We start from the raw sequence: 27235 nt of genomic DNA, 5'->3' as shown, positions 1-27235 counted from the left end.
ACATAAATTGTAGCAAAATCTTTTTGGAACCACCTCCTAGAGCAATGAAAATGGAAACAAAAATTAACAAATGGGACTTAGTTAAACTGAAAATCTTTTGCGCAGCAAAGGAAACCATAAACAAAACGAAAAGAGCCTACAGAATGGGAGAAAATATTTGCAAACGATGTAACCCATGAGGGATTAAACTCTAAAATATACAAACAGCTCACACAGCTCAATATAAAAAGAAAAACTCAATGAAAAAAATTGCAGAAGACCTAAATAGACATTTCTCCCAAGAAGACATAGAGATGGCCAACAGGCACACGAAAGGATGCTCAAATCGCTAATTATTAGAGAAAGGTAAATCAAAACTACAATGAGGAACCACCTCGCACCAGTGAGAATGGCCATAATCAAAAGGTCTACAAACAATAAATGCTGGAGAGGGCGTGGAGAAAAGGGAACCCTCTTACACGGTTGGTGGGAATGTAAAATGGTACAGCCACTATGCAGAACAGTATGGAGGTTCCTTAAACAACTAAAAACAGAACTACCATATGATCCAGCAATCCCACTTCTGAGCACATATCTAGAGAAAACCATAATTCAAAAAGATGCATGCACCCCAGTGTTCACTGCAGCACTATTTACAATAGCCAGGACATGGAAGCAGCCTGAATATCTATCGACAGATGAATGGACAAAGAAGATGTGGTATATATATATATGTGTATATATATATTTATATATATATATATATATATATATGTATATATGTATATATATATATATATATATATATATAAAACGGAACACTACTCAGACATAAAAAAGATGAAATAATGCCATTTTCAGCAACATGGATGGAACTAGAGTTAATCATACTAAGTGAAGTTAAGTCAGACAGAGAAAGACAAATACCATATGATATTACTAGAGTGTGGAACTAAAAAAGAAAAAATGATACACATGAACTTATTTACCAAACAGAAACCAACTCACAGATAAAGAAAACAAACTTATGGTTACCAAAGGGGAAAACAAACTTATGGTTACCAAAGGGGAAAACAAACTTATGGTTACCAAAGGGGAAAACAAACTTATGGTTACCAAAGGGGAAATGTGGGGGGGAGGAATAAATTATGAAGTTGGAAGTAACATATACATACTAGTATATATAAGATAGATAAACAACAAGGACCTATGTATAGTACAAAGAACGATACTCAATATTTTGTAATAAACTGTATTACAAAAAATATGTTACTTTGCTACACTTGTAACTCACACAACATTGTAAATTAACTATACTCCAATAAAAAAAAAACTGCCTGAAATTAAAAATAGTAATAATACTTTAAAATCATCTGTAGCCATGATTCTTTATGAAATGTAAAAAGTGACCAATATTTTTGTATCATTGTTAATTACATATATATTTTTTGCTCTATTTCTTTGATGTGATTTGGAAACTTCAGACAAGGATATTCATCCCCTCAATGCTTAGTCTAATGTATAGATAGACCTACTATAATCAATCTTTCAGGTAACATAAACATACAGGTCTACTCGCGTATAATTAATTTTCAGAAATAACACTTTCTAAATACAGACATAGGGGAAATATTTACAGGGAATTTTCATTATAAAGAAAAACTCAAATTACAATTTTAAACAGACCACTGAGCAAATCATTTTGAAATACTTGATCAGGTATTTAGAGGTTACTATAACAATAATCAGATCTCCCTCAAATACAGTAGTATGTATGTGTCTATATATCTATACATATGTATATCTATATACATTATATTAAAAAACTTTAAAGTAATTTTTCCCACCCCAATGGATAGTGTATATCTCCAACCCAGTTAAATCTTACCCTCTTTCAACAAAAATTAAACAAAAAAGTGTTTGTGGTTTCTAACACCTTGTCTTCAAAACAAAACAACAACCAAAACAACAGAAACAAAACAAAAAATAAAAGCAACGTACCTACTAGTTATGTCAGGGTCATTAAAACCCCAGGGAGTCCAAAACCCCAAGGGGCACGTCTGGATGGAAGCTGCCTCCCTTTGCCGGAAGCTCCAAATTACAAAAATATCAGTTGCAAAAATTTTCCTTGACTGCTGGAAGATTGGAGCATTGTAAATTAGACCACAGAGTTCCAATAAACCTTAACTGGAAAAAAAATGTCTAGCACACTCTAGTGAATCTTGGTCTCTATTTTGATGATTCATCCAGTGAGTCATATTCCTGGAAAGATTCTCTAGGGTCCCACAAAGGCTCACGCTTATTGTCCAAGGCTAGAAGTCTTATGCACAGTCACATCCAGTCTCTGTTTTGGGGGTCTGCCACTGTGCCTGGGTGGCTGGTGCTGCAAAGACTCAAAACATAACCACAGAGGAATAATCTAGACAAACCAACAGGTCCTGGAGATATTTCTGGATCTCAAATAAAGAGGCCCTCTTGCTTCCTCGTGAGTTCCCCTCTGAGGTCTTTGGAGCCTTTAATGTGAGTGGACTTCATTCTGGACAATCTAGAAAGAGGCTCTAATCATGTTTTTCGTCCAAAGAGAAGATACCAGGTTCATAATCTGTGATAACATCATCCCCTCCTCTCAAGGAGTATCTGCAACAGGATGCAACACTATCTGTTCTAGCTATTGCCACCACTGTTGTAACTTTTTCTGGGGCAAAAAGATCCCTAATCCCTTTCAGTCAGCATCACTGAGAAGGGGCCAGGCCATGGAAAAGTCTGAAAAAGAATGGTAATCCAAAAGACAGTTTGCATTTTCTCCTAGACACAAAAATACTAGTGACTGCTCTACCAATTGATACAGGAATACTTCTTCCTGTCTTCTAAATATTCCACTATACTTGAATAAATCAAGCTCCCTGACTCTTAATTAGGGGCCCAGGGAATAACACCCCGTACTTCCCATTCTATAATAATGGTTTTGACATTTTTATTTCTATCTCTTTTCCATAGTCTACAAGCTTTAAGAGGAAGCACACAATGTACCTTATATTTACCATAATAATTTCATTGTATAGCACAGTGCCTGACCTGATATAGTTAGTATACACAAAAAATACTTCTTAGTTAAATGAATGTATCAAGATTTTCCCATCAGTAAGTTATGCCAACTAGCTAAAAGTTTAGGGTTTTCTCATTCCATACTTCTTCTTTTCCAAAGAAGTGCATGAAGTAGAAATTAGCCCTTTCTAAATATTATTGCATGTCTTTACATAACAAGAAAACTAAATAATAAAAAGCGTAGATTGAATTTTTCTTCACGAAACAACAGTTCTCAGTATATGAAACAACAGGATGGAATGCACAACTTGCTTTGGGGACCTCACCTGACTCTCCCTCAGATCATCTTGAAAAATGCACTGTGAATTATATCTTATCAGGTTAACTGACTACTCATTTTAGCTCTAAGTAAATGGCCAAACATAGCTGACATTTAACAGAGAACACAGAAGTAAAGATTGCAATCTTTTAAGTAAGTTTCAGACTTATCAAACATAGCATTTTTCTTGCATATTGCTGTCAGGAAAACTATGAGTAACACTTTTTTAAAAAAAAATCATCGTTGCCGTCAAAAACTGGAAAACTTTGTAAGTTAATTGGGAAGTAAATTAAGAATCAGCATGTGAAAAATATAAAATCAAAATATTCATTTCACACAAAACCTCTGTGTCATGATTAATAACACTATTTTATAATAATCATGATTTCTCACAGTTTGATCTTTATAGGTTACCATAAGAATGCAGTTGATTAGTGTTTGCATGTATCTTTCTTGGTTATTACCTCTTAATCTCCTTTCTACACAAACAAAGGCATAAGGATATTAAGAAGAAGGAGAAGGAGAAAGAAGAGAACAGAGAGAAGAGGAAGGAGAAAATGAAGACAGAAAAAATATTACATAAAGGAATAGTTACTTTTCTGTATCAATTTAGTTAGGCCACGGCAACCAGATATTTGGTCAAATATTATTCTAGATGTTTCTGTGAGGGTATTTTTTAGATGAGATTAACCTTTAAATCGGTAAACTTTGAGTAAAACGGATTACCCTCTATAATATGGGTGGGCCATAGCTAATTAGCCTCTTAAGGGAATTCTGCCAGCAGACAGCCTTCAGAATCAAACTGTAGCTCTCTCCTTAATTTACTGTCACCTAAGGAAAAGGCCATATGTCTCTCTGCGGAAGAACTGAAGAAATCCTTGTCATATGTACTGACTGCATTGTTGCAAAAAACCCTTTGTTCTAGCTATCTGGCTCTTCACCAATAAATGAGCTATGGATCTTCAAATAGACACAGTTCCAGAAACTGAGTAGAGAATTATGACTTTTTACTGGAGTGACTACTGTTCTCTTTCTGCTCCGCCATGCGTGCCATTTTCTTGCTGTAAGACGTTAACAGCACCCAAGCTGGCTGCCTGTCTCTTTTGCCCTTTGGAACACTATGCTCACTATCTTTACCACCACCTTTAGGTCACATGAACCTTAGCTGCTTTTCTGACATTGGAGGTCACTCCTGTTATTTTGAGATCCATAGATTAACAATTCCAAGTTTGTTACTGCCTCCCTTGTCATCAACTCAGCCTTACGGAAGAGCGCTACCACTTAACCTGTTGTGTTGCCGATGCCGCTCATCAATGCAGTTTGGATGGCCCTGGCGAATGGTATGTATTCTGGCTCCTCCTGAAAACCTCTCCTCTGGTAGGTTTTCTGGACTCACGTAATTTATTCTATCCAGCTTTCTCTCTTCCTGTAGCCTCTTTATTCTGTCATGGCAACTCAGCTATGTCTGTTGCTCAACATGGGACATTTCTTTCTTCATTCTTCTAGAGTGTTGAGATAGCTCTATTTTCTGGGGCCCTTGCCTGAGTGTTAAATCCTCATGTCCTGAGAATTCTTGCTTATGCAGTCTTATATTCTGGCCTACTCAGCAAGTACCCCCAAAGTGCAATCCCTGGGTCATTCCTTCAACTCCTGCTAATATAAGCTAATTCTTATATCTCCTCTATAAGTGTGTATGCTCTTTCTTATCAACACATTCCAGTTGGATTAGGTTGCAATTTAATGTTAATTCCCAGCCTGTGACCCACGGGAGAAGAAATGAATCTCTCGAGGAAAGGTGGTCACCTGTTGCCCTTGTGAGAGAGGCTACTACAGTGGTCTCTGTCAGGCATAAACTGTTAGCTTTCACTAGGAAGGACTGGTGAGTCACCTCTGTGAACTCTGAGGATTCCAGGGCTCCAGCACAGACAACTTCTACAGGATCATCTGTCTAGAGAATCTATCCAGATATCCCCATCCCCCAATTCAGCTTGACAGGTGTTATTTTCAGCTCTTCTGAAATGTTTTCTGAAGTCCTTTAATAACACTAAAATAAAGCAGATTTTGCTGAGTGCTTTGAAGATGAAAAAGGGTTGCAGAAACTAGTCCACTTAACAGTCATTTGTCATGACATTATCCAGTTGCACAAGTCTCCACCAGACCCTGGAGAAAAAATATTTTTTCTTCAAGCATAAGATTTTTGGAGTTTACAGAAACTAAATACAAAAATCATGCTGCAAAATGAAATCTTGAAATCCTCCTATTGTTGTTTGGGAATCAGAGATAGAGTGAATATCAATAAGTCTTAAGACTTATCCCACCACCAGAGCCTCCCATCAAGCCTCTTAGATAGCCTCAACCACCAGAGGGCAGGCAACAGAAGCAAGAAAAACTACAATCCTGCAGCCTGTGGACCAAAAACCACAGTTACAGAAAGAGAGAGAAGATGAAAAGGCAGAGGGCTATGTACCAGATGAAGGAACAAGAAAAAACCCCAGAAAAACAACTAAATGAAGTAGAGATAGGCAACCTTCCAGAGAAAGAATTCAGAATAATGATAGTGAAGATGATCCAGGACCTCGGAATAAGAATGGAGGCAAAGATTGAGAAGATGCAAGAAATGATTAACAAAGACCTAGAAGAATTAAAGAACAAACAAACAGAGATGACCAATACAATAACTGAAATGAAAACTACACTAGAAGGAATCCATAGCAGAATAACTGAGGCAGAAGAACGGATAAGTGACCTGGAAGACAGAATGGTGGAATTCACTGCTGCGGAACAGACTAAAGAAAAAAGAATGAAAAGAAATGAAGACAGCCTAAGAGATCTCTGGGACAACATTAAACGCAACAACATTCGCATTATAGGGGTCCCAGAAGGAGAAGAGAGAGAGAAAGGACCAGAGAAAATATTTGAAGAGATTATAGTCGAAAACTTCCCTAACATGGGAAAGGAAATAGCCACCCAAGTCCAGGAAGCGCAGAGAGTCCCATACAGAATAAACCCAAGGAGAAACACGCCGAGACACATAGGAATCAAAGTGGCAAAAATTAAAGACAAAGAAAAATTATTGAAAGCAGCAAGGGAAAAACGACAAATAACATACAAGGGAACTCCCATAAGGTTAACAGCTGATTTCTCAGCAGAAACTCTGCAAGCCAGAAGGGAGTGGCATGATATACTTAAAGTGATGAAAGGGAAGAACCTACAACCAAGATTACTCTACCCGGCAAGGATCTCATTTAGATTTGATGGAGAAATCAAAAGCTTTACAGACAAACAAAAGCTGAGAGAATTCAGCACCACCAAACCAGCTCTACAACAAATGCTAAAGGAACTTCTCTGAGTGGGAAACACAAGAGAAGAAAAGGACCTATAAAAACAAACCCAAAACAATTAAGAAAATGGTCATAGGAACATACATATCGATAATTACCTTAAACGTGAATGGATTAAACACCCCAACCAAAAGACATAGACTGGCTGAATGGATACAAAAACAAGACCCATATATATGCTGTCTACAAGAGACCCACTTTAGACCTAGGGACACATACAGACTGAAAGTGAGGGGATGGAAAAAGATATTCCATGCAAATGGAAATCAAAAGAAAGCTGGGGTAGCTATACTCATATCAGATAAAATAGACTTTAAAATAAAGAATGTTACAAGAGACAAGGAAGGACACTACATAATGATCCACGGATCAATCCAAGAAGAAGATATAACAATTATAAACATATATGCACCCAACATAGGAGCACCTCAATACATAAGGCAACTGCTAACAGCTATAAAAGAGGAAATCGACAGTGACACAATAATAGTGGGGGACTTTAACACTTCACTTACACCAATGGACAGATCATCCAAAATGAAAATAAATAAGGAAACAGAAGCTTTAAATGACACAATAGACCAGATAGATTTAATTGATATATATATATAGGACATTCCATCCAAAATCAGCAGATTACACGTTCTTCTCAAGTGCGCACGGAACATTCTCCAGGATAGATCACATCTTGGGTCACAAATCAAGCCTCAGTAAATTTAAGAAAATTGAAATCATACCAAGCATCTTTTCTGACCACAACGCTATGAGATTAGAAATGAATTACAGGGAAAAAAACGTAAAAAAGACAAACACATGGAGGCTAAACAATACGTTACTAAATAACCAAGAGATCACTGAAGAAATCAAAGAGGAAATCAAAAAATACCTAGAGACAAATGACAATGAAAACACGACCACCCAAAACCTATGGGATGCAGCAAAAGCGGTTCTAAGAGGGAAGTTTATAGCTATACAAGCCTACCTAAAGAAACAAGAAAAATCTCAAGTAAACAATCTAACCTTACACCTAAAGAAACTAGAGAAAGAAGAACAAACAAAACCCAAAGTTAGCAGAAGGAAAGAAATCATAAAGATCAGAGCAGAAATAAATGAAATAGAAACAAAGAAAACAATAGCAAAGATCAATAAAACTAAAAGTTGGTTCTTTGAGAAGATGAACAAAATTGATAAGCCATTAGCCAGACTCATCAAGAAAAAGAGGGAGAGGACTCAAATCAATCAAATCAGAAATGAAAAAGGAGAAGTTACAACAGACACTGCAGAAATACAAAGCATCCTAAGAGACTACTATAAGCAACTTTATGCCAATAAAATGGACAACCTGGAAGAAATGGACAAATTCTTAGAAAGGTATAACCTTCCAAGACTGAATCAGGAAGAAACAGAAAATATGAACAGACCAATCACAAGTAATGAAATTGAAACTGTGATTAAAAATCTTCCAACAAACAAAAGTCCAGGACCAGATGGCTTCACAGGTGAATTCTATCAAACATTTAGAGAAGAGCTAACACCCATCCTTCTCAAACTCTTCCAAAAAATTGCAGAGGAAGGAACACTCCCAAACTCATTCTATGAGGCCACCATCACCCTGATACCAAAACCAGACAAAGACACTACAAAAAAAGAAAATTACAGACCAGTATCACTGATGAATATAGATGCAAAAATCCTCAACAAAATACTAGCAACCAGAATCCAACAACACATTAAAAGGATCATACACCACGATCAAGTGGGATTTATCCCAGGGATGCAAGGATTCTTCAATATACGCAAATCAATCAATGTGATACACCATATTAACAAATTGAAGAATAAAAACCATATGATCATCTCAATAGATGCAGAAAAAGCTTTTGACAAAATTCAACACCCATTTCTGATAAAAACTCTCCAGAAAGTGGGCATAGAGGGAACCTACCTCAACATAATAAAGGCCATATATGACAAACCCACAGCAAACATCATTCTCAATGGTGAAAAACTGAAAGCATTTCCTCTAAGATCAGGAACGAGACAAGGATGTCCACTCTCACCACTATTATTCAACATAGTTCTGGAAGTCCTAGCCACGGCAATCAGAGAAGAAAAAGAAATAAAAGGAATACAAATTGGAAAAGAAGAAGTAAAACTGTCACTGTTTGCGGATGACATGATACTATACATAGAGAATCCTAAAACTGCCACCAGAAAACTGCTAGAGCTAATTAATGAATATGGTAAAGTTGCAGGATACAAAATTAATGCACAGAAATCTCTTGCATTCCTATACACTAATGATGACAAATCTGAAAGAGAAATTATGGAAACACTCCCATTTACCATTGCAACAAAAAGAATAAAATACCTAGGAATAAACCTACCTAGGGAGACAAAAGACCTGTATGCAGAAAACTATAAGACACTGATGAAAGAAATTAAAGATGATACCAACAGATGGAGAGATATACCATGTTCTTGGATTGGAAGAATCAACATTGTGAAAATGAGTATACTACCCAAAGCAATCTACAGATTCAATGCAATCCCTATCAAATTACCAATGGCATTTTTTACGGAGCTAGAACAAATCATCTTAAAATTTGTATGGAGACACAAAAGACCCCGAATAGCCAAAGCAGTCTTGAGGCAAAAAAATGGAGCTGGAGGAATCAGACTCCCTGACTTCAGACTATACTACAAAGCTACAGTAATCAAGACAATATGGTACTGCCACAAAAACAGAAACATAGATCAATGGAACAAGATAGAAAGCCCAGAGATTAACCCACGCACCTATGGTCAACTAATCTATGACAAAGGAGGCAAAGATATACAATGGAGAAAAGACAGTCTCTTCAATAAGTGGTGCTGGGAAAACTGGACAGCCACATGTAAAAGAATGAAATTAGAATACTCCCTAACACCATACACAAAAATAAACTCAAAATGGATTCGAGACCTAAATGTAAGACTGGACACTATAAAACTCTTAGAGCAAAACATAGGAAGAACACTCTTTGACATAAATCACAGCAAGATCTTTTTTGATCCACCTCCTAGAGTAATGGAAATAAAAACAAAAATAAACAAGTGGGACCTAATGAAACTTCAAAGCTTTTGCACAGCAAAGGAAACCATAAACAAGACGAAAAGACAACCCTCAGAATGGGAGAAAATATTTGCAAATGCATCAACGGACAAAGGATTAATCTCCAAAATATATAAACAGCTCATTCAGCTCAATATCAAAGAAACAAACACCCCAATCCAAAAATGGGCAGAAGACCTAAATAGACATTTCTCCAAAGAAGACATACAGACGGCCACGAAGCACATGAAAAGATGCTCAACGTCACTAATTATTAGAGAAATGCAAATCAAAACTACAATGAGGTATCACCTCACTCCTGTTAGAATGGGCATCATCAGAAAATCTACAAACAACAAATGCTGGAGAGGGTGTGGAGAAAAGGGAACCCACTTGCACTGTTGGTGGGAATGTAAATTGATACAGCCACTATGGAGAACAATATGGAGGTTCCTTAAAAAGCTAAACATAGAATTACCATATGACCCAGCAATCCCACTACTGGGCATATACCCAGAGAAAACCGTAATTCAAAAAGACACATGCACCCGAATGTTCATTGCAGCACTATTTACAATAGCCAGGTCATGGAAGCAACCTAAATGCCCATCAACAGACGAATGGATAAAGAAGTTGTGGTACATATATACAATGGAATATTACTCAGCCATAAAAAGGAACAAAATTGAGTCATTTGTTGAGACGTGGATGGATCTAGAGACTGTCATACAGAGTGAAGTAAGTCAAAAAGAGAAAAACAAATATCATATATTAATGCATGTATGTGGAACCTAGAAAAGTGGTACAGATGAGCCAGTTTGCAGGGCAGAAGTTGAGACACAGATGTAGAGAATGGACATATGGACGCCAAGGGGGGAAAACTGCGGTGAGGTGGGGATGGTGGTGTGCTGAATTGGGCGATTGGGATTGACATGTATACACTGATGTGTATAAAATTGATGCCTAATAAGAACCTGCAGTTTAAAAAAACAAACAATACAACTAATACTAAACTTTCATTGGGTTATTTGTATGGAAATATGTTAATATAAATGTTTCAGACATTACATGAAATTTCTAAAAATCTTATATTTGTATTTGTATGGAAATATGTATGGAAATATGTTAATATAAATGTTCCAGACATTACATGAAATTTCTAAAAATCTTATATTTGTATTTGTATGGAAATATGTATGGAAATATGTTAATATAAATGTTCCAGACATTACATGAAACTTCTAAAAATCTTATATGTTCTGGTATAATGTTATAAGTCATAATCCTAGTTATTACTTTAAAATGTATATCTCAGAAATAACTAATTTTCTTGTCAACTGCATTATTATGAACTTTCATCAAATCTTTTACTGTGGTCATTTTTAAGTCTTTTGTCATTTACAGACAGTTCTGGGTGTACTCTGATGATTTTGCAAATATGTTCCTATAAAAGGGTTTCATCTTCAAGAAATTCATGGAAAAGACTCTGACAAGTGCAGGTTTCTGGTCACTGACTGTACTGCTGAACTGAATGAATAAGCATTTTCAGAACTCTGATGAAAAACTGATGAACACATAAAAGTGCTAACAAAAGATCAAGATGAAAAAAAACAATTAATTACATGGGACTGAGTGAACTGATGAGGATGAGTATAATTTTTGTGATTTTCTGTCTGAATTTAAAAAAAAAAAAAAAATCCCACAAGGACTCAGAGGCAAAGAATATACAAATCAATTTTCACTGCAAAGTAAAGGAGCTGTTACAGTGGAGGATTACTGGACTGAACGTCAATATTATGACATAGTATGAGTGTGTTTCATGTAGGGTAATTGCAATCATTGTTGCTTTTGTTGTGGTCATCCATGTACAATGCTTGGTGTCAGTCTATTTATCTCTTGTAAAAATAAAATATACTGTGTGTGTGTGAAAAAAAAAAAAAAAAAAGACGACTTGTAAGCCAACTGGAAGATCTGACCAACAAAATTGTGCAGTTTTTTCCCCCTTCCTTTAAATACAAGTATATGATTAAGAAGGGTTCCTTTCTCTGAATCTTCTCAGCCTCAAAATGTGACTTGGAGAGAAGAAGAAGAATATTGTGATGAGTAGTTAAAATGGTTGCTTTGAAATCCATTTGCTTTGAATGGTTGCTTTGAAATGGGAGGCAGCTAAATTTACGTTCTCTTCTTTGAGCTGTAGCTGGCTTTTTTGAAGTCAGTCCCATGCTTGTCTGGTTCAGGGGTCAGTCAGATATTTGGGTAAAATTTATACACAGAGTTTGGGGCTTCTCCTCCCTAACTCTGTACTTTCTGCCATTTTCACCTTCAGATTCCAGAAGCTATGACTGCCCTGAACTCTGTCTTCTAGTTCTCCACAAGAATGAGGCTGATTTCTATTGAAGCTTTAGCCTCCCTGTCAGATGTAACTCTGGAGTAGTCTCAGGCTAAAAGCAAAACAAATGAGAAACTCACCTTTTACCCTGTGGTTTTCTCTGTTTCTAAGTGTTAACTCCCCTCTAGTATCTGCTTTTTATATATTTATTTTTCCAGAAAATATATCCACCTTTTCTTTATTCAACTTAAATCACTGAACTACATCAAGCCAAAAAGCCCTACTATTTTACATGTTATATGCCAGAAAACATACCTCACTAGAATATCGTATAGTAGTAATTTGTTATATCTAGGCCTAGTTAGATAAAGAAACAGTATCGAGCAGAGCTTTTTTAACGAAAAAAGGGAGGAAGAAGCTGCAATTTCCTATTCCTACATTAATAATTTTCATTAGAGTCGGTGTTCTTTGTGGGAAGAGAAGAGAAAACTAAATATAAAACTAGAATTTATGCATTGGCCAAAATAAACAGACCTAGAGGAAAATGTTGTCTAATTAAAAGATCACTGAAAATTATTTGCAGGCTATGATATCTACAATTACTAATCATTCTTATGTATAGTGTTCTATAGAGATTTTTTTTTTTTAACATAGAGATTTTCTGAGACTTGACCAGTTTCTCAAGTGTCCCTCCAGGATAAAAAATAGTAATAAAAATAAAATTAAACATTTAATCAGTTTTAAAATTTAAAAATCATTTAAAGTTAATAAGGAGCCATAGAGTATTATTTATTAAGACTGTGAGATAGCAACATTTTAGATTTAAGTATACAGAACATAATAATCCTTTGAGAAAACAAACAAAAATTTAATAGAAATGTACCATACATATGTTCAAATTAGGAAGTTTTAATTGACATGTGGTGTGGATTTTTTTCTTCATGCCTATTATTAGATTTAATATATTTTACAGTTCAAAAGATTAAATCTCTTTGTATTATTATGGTTTGACAGTAAACCTGGATTTTCAAGCACATGGGTGACAGTAATGCAACTGGAAAGTTTCAGAGATAATAATACAGACCCATGTAGAGGGTGTAATTGTCCCAGGGGGGTAAGAGACATAGGTGTACTTGCTTATTCATAGACTGGTGACAGTTTACTATGACGCTAATCCTTACTTGTTTGAATGAATTAAATATATTTAAAATGAATGGTCATGAAGGCTGAAACATTTGACGCTAACATCCTAGCAACATTTCTTAGTTTCCTGTTGGTACCGAAGTACAAAATGCTAGGAAATATCAGTGACGTTTATTGAAGCGATTTCCTTTTTCCGTACTTGTGGGTTGATACTTCCAATCAAGTGTTGCTGATTAGATTCTGAAAGCATGTAATTGATTTTCAAACTCTTTACATCCTGGTTGCTATGTTTAAACAGCCACATGAGAAACATTTCCTGAGTCTAGGTAGATTGCTTTTTGTTTTACATGAGCAATAGCTTAAAAGGTGAGTTGACATTTAAAGAAATAAATATTCAAGCACGAGGTACATTTGAAAGTCATTAAGATTAATAAAGGTTTACAATAACATATTATCCTTAAGTGTTGACACAAATACTATGCTGTACTTATCTGACACTAATCTGTCTAACATATGAAGAATGGAAGCAATGATTTGATTTTGACCCAAATAATGATGTAATCATAACCTTTGCAAGAATGAATTAAAGCATATTCTAACCTTTTCATTATTTCACATTTTCACTACCAGAAAATCATTACTCAAAAGGGAAAGGAATGATTTTGCAACGGGGTCTTGCTTAGGGTTATATTTCAATTCCTCATAATGAAACATAAAGGACAGGAAAAAGAAGGTGAGGACATTCTATCAAATCACTACTTGCAGTTTTTCATATGTAATACTCAGTATAGTTTAAGACTTAACCAAGAGAACAACCCATTATGTCTCAGCAGCAAATCTGTCAATATGCTGATGGAGCAGAGGCATAATATATGTTATTTGAATATTGCAACAGGTAACTTTTATTTGTAAAATGCAAGGAAGATTTTACTTTAAGGGAAAAACTTCACAACCTAAGGATTTAATTAAAAAATATCAAGTGAACAAAAATTCTGAAAGCCTGTGAACATTAAACTAGATGAAAATTACAAACTTTTAATATGAAAAATTAAGTAGATCATCCCTTGATTTGTTGAGCATAATAAAGCTTATTGAAACTAATCAAATGACATTTTTTCTTATGAAGGTCTTTCTGATATATAGCATTGGAAACTTACTTCATTGTTCATGATCATTAATGCTGAATTTAATTTAATTCTATTTATTTTAATATTCAAACCTTTATTAGCTTCTGACACCGGTCAACCCCACTCCTGGGAGCAGTTCCCTCCTATACTTGTAAGGTCATTTAATATGTACTTCGTAAGGAAGTCTGCATTTAGACTCAGGTTTGTTTGCTTGATTAATTTGGTGAACTTAAAGACATTGCTTAGTCAAAATTCAAACAACACATGGATTCTAAATTGCTCCAAGGTAAATTCTCAATTCTATACAATTTGCTGATTTTTAAAGGGGGGAAAAAAAAGATTTTCTAACTTTTCTCCAATTGTTTCCAAGGACAATTGACAATTTAATGCTATCATTTACATGTAGGCCAAAACATGATTTGTTCCTGTCTCCTTTTCACTTAATTCAACTTAAAAAAAAAAAATGTATTGATGGCCCACAATGAGCCAGGTTTTATTTCACTTTCCAAAGATACTTTAGTGAATCAAACAAAGATGCCTGCCTTTGTGGAGCTTATATTCTAGAAGCGATGGGGCAGCAGATAATGATAAACATGGACACATAAATGATATTTTACATTAAAAGGCAATGAGCCTTATGGAATGAAAGAACAAGGAAAGGGTTTTCAATTGTAGGCGGGGCCTGGGGGTGGATTATACTTTTACTTAGGCTGGTATGGGTAGACCTCCTTTTGGTGATAGTTGAGCCAAAAATTTGAAGAAGTGAGGGACTTCACCCATGAAGATATCTGGGGAAAATTGACCCATTCAGAGTCAGAGCAAAATCCTAAATGCGGAACTTGTCTGGTATGTTTGGAGAAAGCTATGAAGCTAGTGTCACCGGAGAAGCAGAAGGTGAACCGGAGCTCCCGCTGCATCTCAGTGATGTGAGATGTCTGAGAACTAAGGGAGGGGTAATCATGTGGGGCTTTTAAGTCATTTTGAAGAGTTTGGTTTATATTCAGAGTGAAATGGGAGCTAATTTAGAAAGACTGAACTTCTGTTTGTTAATGACAATTCTGGCTACCATATAGAGAAGTTGTGGGAGAGGAACTGGGGTCAAATCAGGTCACCTAACGATGAAGCGCTTCCTGTAATTCAGACAGGGAGTGACAGAAAATACAGCCAATCCAAATAAGTACATCTATTTCAGGAAACACCCTGAAGCATCTTTGAATAGGACACTATCTAGTTTACACACCAGTCACATCCGATATTCAAAGGATTTTATAAGGTTATCACTTTAAGTTAAGTTTGGGAACACACATTCACTCCTCTTCTGTGGAGAATGGCTTTTGGCAAGATATTTTTAGTGCCATAACTACATTTCAGTGTGAATTATTTGGTGTGCAGATTATATAAAATGCTTTGACGTATACTATATATCAGTACACAGTAAAATCAAAGAGGAGAACTAAGCAGGGCTTAATTCATAGGCCTAGTGTTGCAAACTTCTTTCCCTTTGTCCCTCTGAAATCTGCTTCTCAGAGTGAGACACAATAGGTTGAGCAACAAGCAAGGATTAGGTATGGTTCACATATGATTCCAGAGTTGGTTTATAATCTTGAATGAGAACTGAAAAGTCAAAACCCCTTTACTACAATTCCTTTTCATGTGACTCTTGGGCATGCCATGTTTAAGAGGTACTGTGTCCCACATCCCTTTAGAAATACTAAGTATTTATCTAACTGCCATTCTCCTAGCTCTTTCTAGTCATGGTTCCAAACTGAGCCATGATTTTGAACCATCATTCAACATTTTAACGAGTATGTATTTATGTATCTAGTAAGTTTGGCCAGCCTGGCATTTTCATATGGATTCCCACATATACAGTTTAGGAAGATTACACACATTAAAATGGTTCTTTCTTCCAAAAGTCCCTGTTATATTTACTATAGAGAAAAAAAATTGGATGATCATTTTAACCCTTGCTAATGTTTTTTACAAGATTACAAAAAGTTTTATCTAATAAATAACATAAAATATGTTTTATAAAATATAGATAAATTTTACAAAATATATACAGAGGTTGTATTAATAATTAGTAATTAGTAAATAATTAATAACCAATACAAAACCAATCAGGGGGTTGCTGCTCAGATACACAATTATGAGGATAAAAACAGAACAAAAACAAACATCACTGGAATACAGACCCCCCTCAGCTCCACCACTAACTAATAATAGGGATTGTCCTTAAGGACCTCCTGCCTCCCTCTTGCTGTCAGAATCCATTGTTAGCGACACCCTTTCTCTTTCATCCCTCCACATGTGTACAAAACTCCCAGTACAACTGTATTTAGCTGTGTTCTTTCTCATATCAGGTAAAAAGTAATATGCAAATAAACATGTAATCAAAGAGGTGAGTTATTTGTCAAATCTTGTGAGTTGCAAGGTCTTCTTAGTATGACAGCTAAGGAGAAATTCAATGTTTATATTAGAAAAAAAACCGAATTTAATTATGAAATGTAATCAGCACTCATATGCTGTGTGCCTGCTCCTTGAAAAAAGTTTTGCTAAGTCATGCCTTCAATTTCAAGACCTTACAGTTCATTGGAATGAGGAACTATGAATAGATATGTGCACATCACTACCTCCAGTATAAGACACTGGGAGAGAAGAGCTGGAAGGTAGCACTATAATGCCCTAGATTGCACTAGACATTAAATCTTTACCCATAGGATACCCATTTCATTTTACTAAATGGCTCTCTATAAACCTAGTGAAATGAATGATTTGCCAGATATTGTAAAGAGGGTAGAACTACAGGATTTTATAGTGTAGGTTCAAACTCTTTGCCTGACTCTCATAGTTTATAAGCTAGTCTCTTGCAGCCTTCACACAATGATGTTAAAAGCAAAGCAGCTACAAATTCCCTACCGTCGTCCTGGGCCCCCGTATCTCCAACCAGGAGTCGCTGAGAGGACAGAGCAAAGCGTCACCCTGCTGAATAGCAATTACTGCTTCTGTAATACCTATAATAACTGGCCCTAGTTTATAAAATTGAAACAAATTGCTTACAAGTGATTATTTTCAAGCAACATAAATAGTTTAAAGCTACTGCATCTGAAAAGTTAATTACCCTGAGTGCAACTCAGCATAATTTGCCTTTATAAAATATTTTATATTAAAAACCAGGCTGTTCACTAATGTCAGACAAAGGATTGTTCCCTTTGTGACAAGTTCACTTTTAATTTGCTTTTATTAATTATTTACTGATCCTATTAATAAAGAAAAACTGGAAATATATTACATAGCCTTTTATTTTTGGAAATTGAGATGTATTTAGAACTAAAGAGGAAATGAAGGAAGTAAATGTTCTTGTAATTCTTCACTCTCTGGCCGCTTCTATTCCAGAGACAGGAACAGCCCCCAAGACCACACTGTGAATTCGTCTGAGAATATCAACTGGGCTCAGAAACTTCCTCTCCCCCGCCCTCCAGCAAAACACATTTTATAACCAATCTTAACGAGCTGCAGTCTAGTGACTGTCAGTGGCCAGACCAACAAAGCTGACAAATTAATTTACCTTAAAGCATAGTTAAGTGGTAATAGCAGTGCTGTTTTCTCAGAGAATGTTTGCATTTCAGTAGGGACTCCAGGTTACCCCAAAGGAATTGACAATTAATAGTGAAGCTATACAAATGGCACTGATCAGAAATACCTATACAAATGGGACAGTATTAAGGTATATATATTTTTTCTACATATATTTGCTCCTACAATTTCAATTAGGTAATGATTTTCTGTTTTCTTTCTCAATGGACATTTGTTGTAGGAAAGCAGAAAAAAGCAGCTTAAAGCCAAAGACTTTTCCAGTATTTTATAAAATCTGAAATTGAATAAAGAGGTAGGTGTTCCACGTTAGAAATAAAGAGGATGATAACTTTGGGAAAGACAAGCCAACAACGGGCTGGTTTTCCCCAAGGATGAAAGCAGGTTGGAAGAACCTGAGGATTGTGAGAGTCGTGAGCCGACCTCCACCTGTTTGTGGGGAGGAGGCTGGGGGTGAGCTCGGGCTTATGGAAAAGGATGGAACTGAGCAACGTGGACGCTGGATCCCCACCCAGGAGCATCTGTATTGACCTAGTTCCTGAGCACGGCCCAGAAGCAACAGAGCTAATGGGAATGTGTCCTATAATACCTTGGGGCCATGTAAACATGTAAAGCACTGCGTTGTGCTGGAGTGGAAGTGTGCGCCCCAGTAATTGAGTTTAAATTGTACTTCTCCCATTCCTAGTAACTCTATTTTTGCATCCACACCCCAATCTCTCAGCTTCTGTCTTTCTAGGTGTCTCCTTGAGCACTATACATCACAGCAGATGCAAAGCAGGGTGTGATACGTCTTTCTGGAGCATCAAGTTTTTTTTGTTTTAAAGTATTTATTTATTTATTTATTTATGGCTGTGTTGGGTCTTAGTTTCTGTGCTAGGGCTTTCTCTAGTTGTGGCAAGCGGGGGCCACTCTTCATCGCGGTGCGCGGGCCTCTCACTGTCGCGGCCTCTCTTGTTGCGGAGCACAGGCTCCAGATGCACAGGCTCAGTAATTGTGGCTCACGGGCCCAGCTGCTCCGCGGCACATGGGATCTTCCCAGACCAGGGCTCGAACCCGTGTCCCCTGCATTGGCGGGCAGATTCTCAACCACTGCGCCACCAGGGAAGCCCGAGCATCAAGTTTATTAACTAGAATTGGGAGAACCAAGGAGTCCTTGGAACAAGAACTATCCCCCTCCCCCACCAACACGGAAGACAGAAGAGTGGGGGAGGGGAGACGTGACCCAGGAATGACAGTCCAGTCTCTGAAGTTTCACCCAGGTGGGGGTTGAGGGGCAGACCTGCAGCCACGGTGGCCTCGCTTTCGGTCGCCCGGGCTGCTCCGGACCATCCTCTGAGCTGGCCAGGGTCTTGGATACGATGCTTCTGAAGGCCGCGCAGAGAACACCCTCATCTTCCCCTGCACCGGGCCCCAGGGAGCGTGGCGGCCTGACCTTCCTGCCTCGGTCATGCATGGGGTTCACATGGGCTCACTTTATTATGACGCCGCATGCTGGGCAGCTTGCAACAAAGATGTTTCAAAACAAAGTTCCAGATTCTCCTAGCCACCCCTTGCTTTTTCTGGCTGTGGCCAGAGGGAGTGGATGAGGACACACTCTCAGGCTGCCCAGTGTGGGAGGACCCTCCAGTGTTGGACACACCCGGGGGGCAGCTGGTTCCCTCTGGGGCTCCAATCCTGCTGCTGGTGGAGGGGGATGTCCCAGTGCCACACTGGGGGGCTGGGCTGGGGGTGGCAGTCCTCGACTGCAGGCTGGGTGGGGGACAGGCAGACTCACCGGTCTTCTGCCCCGCCTGCTGGTCTTCCTGCAGCTGCACGTTTTCTCCCTGGTAGAGCCACCTGCTTTTCAGGGGGGACACCACAGGGCTTGGAGAAGGCTCGAGTTCACTGCCGCTGAGGTCCCCGCGACAGAAGGGCCTCACAGTTACGATGGAGGCCCCTACCTGGGGTTTCTCGGCGCTCACACTGCCTGTTCCAGCATCCTGGATCTGGTCGCAAGTCAAGCCCGGAGTCGTCACCGTTGTCACCTTCAGGTCCTCTTCACAGGGTGGCTGGAGTGGCTCCTTCTGGCCCATGTTTAACCAAGCATGCCTCATGAGGTCAGGTAAGGTGCCTCTGTCACTGGGGTTGAGGGCAATCATTTTTTGTAATAGATCCCTTATCTCCAAAGACAGATAAGGTGGGATGTGGTATTTCCCTTGTAGGACTTGCTTCCGCAGCTCCTGGAAGTCTTTTCCCACAAAGGGCCGGGACCCAGTTACCATGGCGTAGAGCACTACTCCCAGGCTCCACACGTCCACCGCAGGGCCGCTGTAGCTCTGCCCCAGGAAGATTTCCGGGGCACAGTAAGGGGGTGTGCCGCAGATTGTGTCCATTTGTCCAGAGTCATCACACTTGTTGCTGAGGCCAAAGTCTGCAAGTTTGATATTCATGTTCGAATCAAAGAGGAGGTTCAGTGGCTTCAGGTCCCGATGCACGATGCCCCTCTGGTGGCAGTGCTGCAGGGCGGAGAGCAGCTGCCGGAACGGGCCTCGGGCCTCCGCCTCTGTCATACGGCCATGGATCTTCAAATAGTGGTACATGTCCCCCCCACTGAGGTACTCCATCACCAGAATAAATGCCTCCTCTGTGTTAATCGCCCCCAGCAGTTTTACAATATTGGGGTGATTCAGGAGCTTCATACCGCACACTTCCCGGAAAAGTGCCTGGACACTTGCGACGCTCTGACGCCTTTTCTTAACCACCTTGAGAGCCACCTGTGTCCCGGTCAGAATGTGCCGCGCCAACTTCACTTTACCGAAGGTGCCTTCACCAATGGTGCGGAGGATCTCAAAGCCATCAATATGAGCCTCCTTGTCAGCAGAGTTGGCTGTGAGGCCCTGCATCGTGGTGACCTGCTAACTACACTGACTGACAGCACTACCTAGCAACGCTAACTACGCTAACTAACAATGCTAACTGTACTAACAGTGCTAAGTGTGCTGTCTCTACTAACAACGCTAACTACGCTAACTGTACCAACGGCGCTAACTAGCACTAACTACACTAACTATGCTAATCAAGTATTAACTACACCAGCTATGCTAACTATACCAACAGTACTGACTATGCTAACTGTACTAATCTAGCAATACTAACTAAAATTAAGATACAAATGAGAAAAAGAACAAAGGAAGAAAAGAAAGCAGAAGAAATGGAAAAGACACACCAAAAAATGGAGAAGAAAAAATTTAAAACTAAAAGAAATGATAAAGAGAGAAAAATGAGAAGAAGGCAAAGAAGAAAGAAAAATGAGAAAAATAAAAAAGAGTAGAGAAAAGAGAAAAACAAATCAACAAAATGGCAGCAACAAGGAAAAAACAAGCTAACTGTAGGTCCAAGGCCGTCAGGTCACCAAAAGCAGCTTCCTGGGCTCTAAGGACCAAAAACCTGGGCCCAGCTGCCCCTTTTACAGGGCTCTGTGAAGTACATCACAGTGGTGCACTCTGAGGTCAGAGCAAGAAATGGACGCATCACAGCTGGGGGTAAACCACAGGGGTTTTCTCACTTCTTGAGTTCAAGGCCCCTTTACACTTAGGAAAAAGGATCCCAAAGAAATTTTTCTTTACGTGTGTTATTAGACATTGGTATTCACTTTGTTATAAATTAAAATCTGTAGGATACTTCAGTGGCCTTTTTATTTCTCGTTTGAAAATCTGTAATAATTTTAAAGACCTCATAATCTCTACACTTGAAATATTCAATTCCTTTTCCTTAAATTCTGGTCTCAAAATAATGTTACAACTTAACTGACTTCACGATACTATACAAAATGTTCTGCTGCATAAGACACGATAAGGTACATTATGAAAGTTCTATGAAGCTGAGAGAAGATTTGCCAGGAAGGTCATGAGCAGATTTCTCATCAGGAGCCTCGGAGGCCAGATGGCATGGCTCAATGTACTTCAAGTGTTGAAGGAAAGAAACCGTCAACCAAGAATCCTATATCTAGCAAAACTTTCCTTCGAAAATGAGGGAGAAATCAAGACATTCCCAGTTAATCAAGAGTTGAGAGAGTTCTTAACCACCAGACCCGCCTGCCACAGGGAGTTCTTCAGGTTGGAGTCAAGGACCCTGCACAGTAGCTCAAAGCCTTATGAAGAAATAAAGACCTCTGGCAAAAGTAGATAGACGGGCGATGAGAAAAGCTAATACTGTTGTAACTTTGGTTTGTAGCTCCACTTTTTGTTTTCTATTTGATTTAAGAGACTAATATATAATAAAACACACCACACACATAGAAATCAAAAAAAAATCTATACCTAAAGCTATCACTAGAATTAAAAAATTTCACACATCTTATTAATATATACACTTGATGAAAAAAGCGTTGAAAATTAGCATCAATATTGATATAACTATTTAGGAATTTAGATGACATGTTCCCCTATGTAATTAAATTAATATTTGGGAGAAAATTAGGAGATAAAAATTCTTTGAAATCTTAACATTTCATTATAAAAATAACCTTAATAATTACATAAATGAAGTAGAACTTTGGTGTGTAGATTTCTATCTACATATACATGGAAAATTATGAAATATATACAAACATGTACACACAGAATGGCCTTTACATATTCTATGAAAAATTCGTTCCCACCAACTAATGTATCACGGAAAAAAATTTCCAGAGGAGATATAGATAGATAGATAGATAGATAGACAGACAGACAGATATGGATATATGTATCTATGTTTGCCTCTATAGACCCTTACTAGTAGTTGGCATTATGGATGGTTCTACTAATTGACTCTTCTCAAATTTCTCCATGTAAGTTTGAGATAAACATGTAGGACAGCTTTCTTACCATGTGGGTAGTAAATGGGAGCAACAAGGACTATTGAAGGAGAACACAGCACATTGCTGCGTTAGTCTACTGAATATACTAAAGGGAGAAATTGAACCATCCCCATGTCAATCCTTGGGGATTAAGCAGAAGAACAAGGTGTTTACGTTACTCAAGTTTCAAACAAGCGAACAGACACCTCAGCACTTCCAGGTAACTACATTTCCACAAAAACTCCTATGAACATGCCAATAAGTCCAGAGCATCAAGAACTATGGCTAAAGAGGCCTTATGAGGCACTCAAAGACCTCACTTAGCCTAGAGTAAGTGGTTATACAGACTAATCCTTCTGTAACCCAAGTGAGGGGTGGAGAAGAAGCACTTCCTCATAGCATAGGGCAGTGGTGATGGACAGAGAATATGCAAGGAATGAACTCTTAATACTGGCATCTTGTAGGCACACAGAGTATATAGATCATAGGAACAATGAGAAAAGAAACCTTTAGTTCCTTTAATTGGCTGAATTCATTAGAGGCTAGTATGGTTTCGACAAAAAAAAAAAAAAAAAAAAAAGAGGCTCTTTCTAGCACAAGAGTTGGAAGATTGGTGGCCTATTTCAGTAGTTCTTATATAATCCAAACTCAGGTGAACAAGTGTTAGAGACAATATACTTTATTATGATCAATCTTTGTAGGAGAGGCATAAACCCAGTCTGATTATATTTGAAAAAAAACTACTATGATAATACTTCCCTTCCACGTGTTGGAGTATAATCTGCCATAATATATTTGGAGAAAATCTGGAATTTATCACATTCACAGTGAAAAAAAGAACAATCTGCCAGGGATTGGGGAGGGGAGGAGGGAAGGATGAACAGCTAGAGCAGACAGGATTTTTAGGGCAGTAAAACTATTCCACATGATGTGGTGGTAATGGTGGGTACATAACATCATGCCTTTGACAAAACCCACAGAACTGTAGATCACAAAGAATGTGAGCCCTTAAAATAACTGACTTTATTTTATAACAATGTATCAATGTAGGTTCAATTTTAACATGCTTACCACACCAAGGCAAGATGTTAATAATGAGGGCAAGGGAAGGAGTGGGAGGGGGAGTATATGGGAACTCTGAACATTCTGCTCAATTTTTCTGCAAGCTCAAAACTATTCTAAAAATAAATTCCAATAATTCAAAAAATGTAAAGGGAATAAGAAAGGCATATGAAGTTAATACTAAACTAAAAACTTTGGAGTAGGCATATTAATTTCAACAAAGCTGATTTAAGAATCAGCTTGGGACACCTGGAAACAAAGGGCAGGGTTAGCCCCTACAGCCAGTGCTGCTTTACAAGATTTGGAATAAACACATAACTGAGTCTTTTGCTCCATGTGGGAGTGAAGAAAAGTGTAGGAGGGGCCTTGCCTCCAGCCTTACAGTCAGCTCCCTGAGGGGTTGTTCTCTATCTTGTTTCATAGTGAGACTGTTTATTGGTGACATTCTTTCTGGGTCAAAACCATTCCAGTGGGGGTAAGCTGAGACGAAGTGAGAGAGTGTCATGGACATACATACACTACCAAATGTAAAACAGATAGCTGGTGGGAAGCAGCCGCATAGCACAGGGAGATCAGCTCGGTGCTTTGTGACCACCTAGAGGGGTGGGATAGGGAGGGTGGGAGGGAGATGCAAGAGGGAGGAGATACGGGGATATATGTATACATATAGCTGATTCACTTTGTTATACAGCAGAAACTAACACAACATTGTAGAGCAATTATACTCCAATAAAGATGTTAAAAAAAATTTTTTTTAATTAAAAATACCAAGGAAAAGGTGGGACATTACATATTAATAAAAGTATCAATTCTCCAAAAAGACATAAAACTCCTAAAGTTGTGGAATCTGACATCAAGCTTTCAATATATGTGAAGCAAAAACTGATAGATCAAGTAGGTACAGAATCAGTAAGGATAGACTTGACCTGGACAGTAATAGCAATCAAACTAATATAACTGGCATTTATAGACTACTCCACTCAACAACAATAAAAGATACATTTTTCTCAAGCTCATGTGGATCACAGAGAAAAGTCTCAAGAGGAATTTTAAAAAGCAATTATATAGAATTAAAAATTTTAAAAAAATTGTAGATACAGAGAAAGCAGTGCTGAGAGGAAAATTAAGTGCATATATTCAGAAAGAAGAAAGATCTATAATCAGTAATCTGAGCTCCACCTCAGGAAACTAGAGAATGAAGAACAATTTAATATTAGTGTAAACAGAAAGTAAAAAGAAATAATACATATGTGAGCATAAGTTATTGAAACAGAAAACTTTAGTAGAGAAAATCAATGAAACCAAAAACTTCTTTGAAAAGACCAGCAAAACTGATAAACCTCTAGCCAGGTTAACAGAAAAAGAAAAGAAAAGAAAAAATAATTACCAGTATCAGAAATTAAAGAGACGTCATCCTGACCTGTTTCATGAATGTTAAAAAGGCAGTAAAGAACAACAAGCAGAACTCTATAATTTAGATGAAACAGAATGATTTCTTCACAGACACAAATGCTTAAAACTTACACAAGGAGAGACAGGTAATCTGATCAGGCCCATATCTATTAAAAAAAAAATTGTATCAATAATCAAAAACCTTCCAAAAAAGAAACCTTCAGTTCAGATAGTCACCGGTGAATTTTACCAAATCAAAAGAAAGGGTGCCAATTACCACAATCTCTTCCAGAAAACAGAAGCTGAGGAAACTCATTCTATGAGGTCAGCATTACCATAATACCAAAACCAGACACAAGCATTACGTGACATAAAAATATTTATATATCATGTTAAGAAGTGGAAAACTTTCTCACTAAAATCCAGAAAAAAGGAAAGATATTCTCTTTTACTCTTCCTACTCTCCGTTTTACTGAGATTTTTAGCTAGTACTTTAAAACAAGAAAAAAAAAAAAAAAAGAGAAAGTATTTGGCTTGGAAAGGATTAAATAAAGCTGTCTATACTTGCAGATGACATGACTGTCTCTGCAGAAAAATATAATTTTGGAAAATTATGGAAATAATAAAGGACCATAACAAGGTCACAGGATTCATGGTTTAGTATATATTTTTGTGTATATGCTATACATACATATATATGTATTTTGTATATATACCGTACATATAAACATAAACACACATACATTTAATACGTCAATGAAATTTGAAATTAAAACATACCATGTTGGGCTTCCCTGGTGGTGCAGTGGTTGAGAATCTGCCTGCCAATGCAGGGGACACGGGTTCGAGCCCTGGTCTGGGAAGATCCCGCATGCCGCGGAGCAACTGGGCCCGTGAGCCACAACTACTGAGCCTGCGCGTCTGGAGCCTGTGCCCTGCAACAAGAGAGGCCGCGACAGTGAGAGGCCCGCGCACCGCGATGAAGAGTGGCCCCCGCTTGCCGCAACTAGAGAAAGCCCTCGCACAGAAACAAAAACCCACCACAGCCAAAAATAAATAAAATAAATTTCTAGTTAATATTAAAAACAAAAAAAAACATACCATATATATTGTACCATAAAAATGAAGTACTTAAATATAAATCTAACAAAATATGTATAGGAACTATATGTGCAAAACTATAAAATGCTGATAAAAGAAACCAAAGATTAAACAAATCAAGAGTTATTCTGTGTATACTGACTGGAAAAATCAATATTATTAAGATGTTTATTCTTCTTAACTGTATCTATATATTCCATGCAATTCCAATCAAAATTCCAGTGAGCTCTTTTCTTGATATTGACACACTAATATCAAGTTAATGTGGAAAGGAGAAAGACCTAAAACAGCCAAAACAATAATAGAAGATTAACAGCATAGCTGTAGTGCTAACAATTCCTGATTTCAAGAATTACTATAAAGCTACAGTAATCAAGAGAGAATGATATTGGCTCAAGAATAGACACATAGATCAATTAAACCATAGAAACAGCCCAGAAGGAGAGGCACAGAAATGCAGTCAACTGGTATTTCACAAGGGACAAAGACAATCAAGAGAGAAATAGATGAATGGATAAACAAAGTGTGGTACATTCAAACAGTGCAATATTCTTCAATGAAGAAAAATAAATGAACTAAAATGCCATGAAAGGATATGGATGAATATTAAATGTATAGGGTAAAATGAAAGAAGCCAGTAGCAAAAGTCTACATACTGAATTATTGCACTTATATGACATCTGGAAATGACAGAACCTATAGGCATGGTAAATCAGTAATGGCCAGTAGATTAAAGAAGGGCTAGAAATGATGATGAAACACAGGGAATATGTTCAGAGTTTCAAAACAATGCTGTATACTTTCATTGCAGATACATGACACTAAGCATTTGTAAAATTCCATAGAGCTTTACAGCTCAAATAGTAAATATTAATATAAACAAATTTTAA

The 27235-nt window shown here is 37.6% G+C and overlaps 1 long non-coding RNA gene across 4 annotated transcripts in view; it reads right to left on the bottom strand.

Moving 5' to 3' along the window:
- Positions 1-27235, bottom strand: part of LOC309659105 — a 442553-nt gene that overhangs the window by 169053 nt on the left and 246265 nt on the right. For all 4 annotated transcript variants that reach the window (XR_014262598.1, XR_014262599.1, XR_014262600.1 and 1 more), the window contains exon 9: positions 26025-26179. This is a non-coding gene — a long non-coding RNA (uncharacterized lncRNA). The remainder of the gene's footprint in view (positions 1-26024; positions 26180-27235) is intronic.

Source organism: Balaenoptera physalus, assembly GCF_965194825.1.
Source record: "Balaenoptera physalus genome assembly, contig: SUPER_3_unloc_7, whole genome shotgun sequence".
NCBI classification, from domain to species: Eukaryota; Metazoa; Chordata; class Mammalia; order Artiodactyla; family Balaenopteridae; genus Balaenoptera; species Balaenoptera physalus.
This window is presented reverse-complemented; position numbering and strand designations above follow the sequence as displayed.